The 1,897-nt window shown below is 48.1% G+C and overlaps 1 pseudogene; it reads right to left on the bottom strand.

Annotated features, from left to right (window-relative positions):
• Nucleotides 1–388: 388 nt before the first annotated feature.
• On the bottom strand, nt 389–585 carry LOC136593934 (small nucleolar RNA U3; annotated as a pseudogene).
• Nucleotides 586–1,897: the final 1,312 nt, after the last annotated feature.

The raw sequence follows: 1,897 nt of genomic DNA, 5'->3' as shown, positions 1-1,897 counted from the left end.
ACCTCCCGGATCTGCTGTGCACAGCCCGCCTGACGCGCATGCGCAGTACAGCGCATGACGTGACCGGCGCTGGGCAGGGTCGCGTATTCATGCGATACTTCCGCTCTACTGACAGCGGGAGAATAGCGTGACGGACGGCTTCCATTAACTACAAAGGAAGCCGGACGCACATATTCCCGAGGCAAATAGGATATGCTGCAGTTTATTTCACGCTGTGGAATTCCGCGGTGTGAACATTCAGCTATTAGGTTCGATAGAACCTAATAGTTGCGGTGTAACGCAGCGGAAATCCGGCCGTGGGCATTAGCTCTAAAACTTCATTTCTGCTGCCTTAACACTTTGCGCCACACATTACCTTATTTCTTATGTAACTACAAGATACAAAACAACCACTCAGCTTGTGATCTCCCCCTCCACCTTCCCTGTAACAGAGAAGGAGAACGGTCATCAACAGCAATCAGCACCTGCAACGAAGCAGAACTGAGAGCTCACTACAGCGCCTCCTCTTGGTTGGTGACTTGGGACACTTTCCAGCACACTTCTTAAGTTGAAAACTATAGACTTGATTCCTGAAAGTATAGTTTTGATACATGGTGACTGCTCAGAGCCGGGACTACGGAGAAATAGAAGCTTCTAGACTTGTATAATGACGCTACATCAAATCTGCTCTCTGCTCCTAATCTGCATACATGACTTCTAACGGCCAATGGGAATCCCCCGGGACCTGCTGCTCCAACCACCTTACCCATCAGAGGGTCGCAGATTGTAAAGTGTATGAGTAAGGATACCCTAAGGCTGCCTGTCCACGGGCGTAGCGACAGATAGGCTCACTGCGGAGACTCGCAGGATGCTGCGATTTAAATCCCGCAAGTAGAAGATCGCCGTGATTCTCCGCTTTTCGACGGCGCAGCTGCGCTTTCCATAGCAACGCTATGGAAAGCTTCAGACAGCGGAATCACGGCCGTGGACATGCAGCCTAAGGGACCTCTCACATGGGACAGAATTACGCTGCAGCACAATTCAGCCAAATCAACTGCTGAGGATTTCCACAACAAAATCCACAGGTCAAACTGTAGATTTTGATGTGGAATTGCAGGCAAATTTTAAGCCATTTTCAATTCTGCATCTAAATCCATGGGTAACCTGCGGATTCTGGTGCACAATTTACCACGGCTTGCAGTGCGTTGTGTGGCCTATTCTGTCCAGTGTGAAAGGTCCCTTACATGGGCCGACTGTCGGGCACTAAAGCGCCCAATAGTTGTTCCAAGCGATAATCACTCCTAAGCCCATGTAGTGATTTACACTACAAAATCATGCCTGTATTTAATGCAGTGCTGCCTGAGGGCTCGCAGATTTTAAACATCCAAAATTGACTGTCGGCCTTGTCCGTTGTGCATCCGAGTTTCTCCAGATTCTCTGCATCTTTTGATGATATTATATACTGCTGATGGTGGGATATTCAAAGTCTTCACAGTTTTATACTGAGGAAAATTTTTCTAAAATTGTTACAAAATTTTTAGACAGTTTTTCACATATTAACCTGCTGGAAAATGCCTTTTGGAAGCTGCCATGAGAGACAACACATGTGGCTACAGGATGTCCTGAACATATTGCTGAGCAGTCATTGTCTCTCCTACCACTACTAGGGGGGGACCGACTCATATGCGATGGCACCCCAGAACATCACACCAGCAGTGGAGGCAGTGTGCCGCTCCACAGCAAAGGCAGAATTGAGGCACTCGCCACTAGATCTCCGTTACCAGTGCTTAAACTAAACCTGGATTCATCACTGAAGACAACCCATTTCCACTCCGGAGCAGTCTAGACATGTAATGGGCGTCACGAGACCAAATGTCCTTCAGCCAAGAGCCTGAAAATTGTTCCAACAGACACAGGG

Source organism: Eleutherodactylus coqui, chromosome 1 (genome assembly GCF_035609145.1).
Source record: "Eleutherodactylus coqui strain aEleCoq1 chromosome 1, aEleCoq1.hap1, whole genome shotgun sequence".
NCBI lineage: Eukaryota > Metazoa > Chordata > Amphibia > Anura > Eleutherodactylidae > Eleutherodactylus > Eleutherodactylus coqui.
The sequence above is the reverse complement of the archived record's forward strand: the minus strand, read 5'-3'. Positions and strand labels throughout refer to the sequence as shown.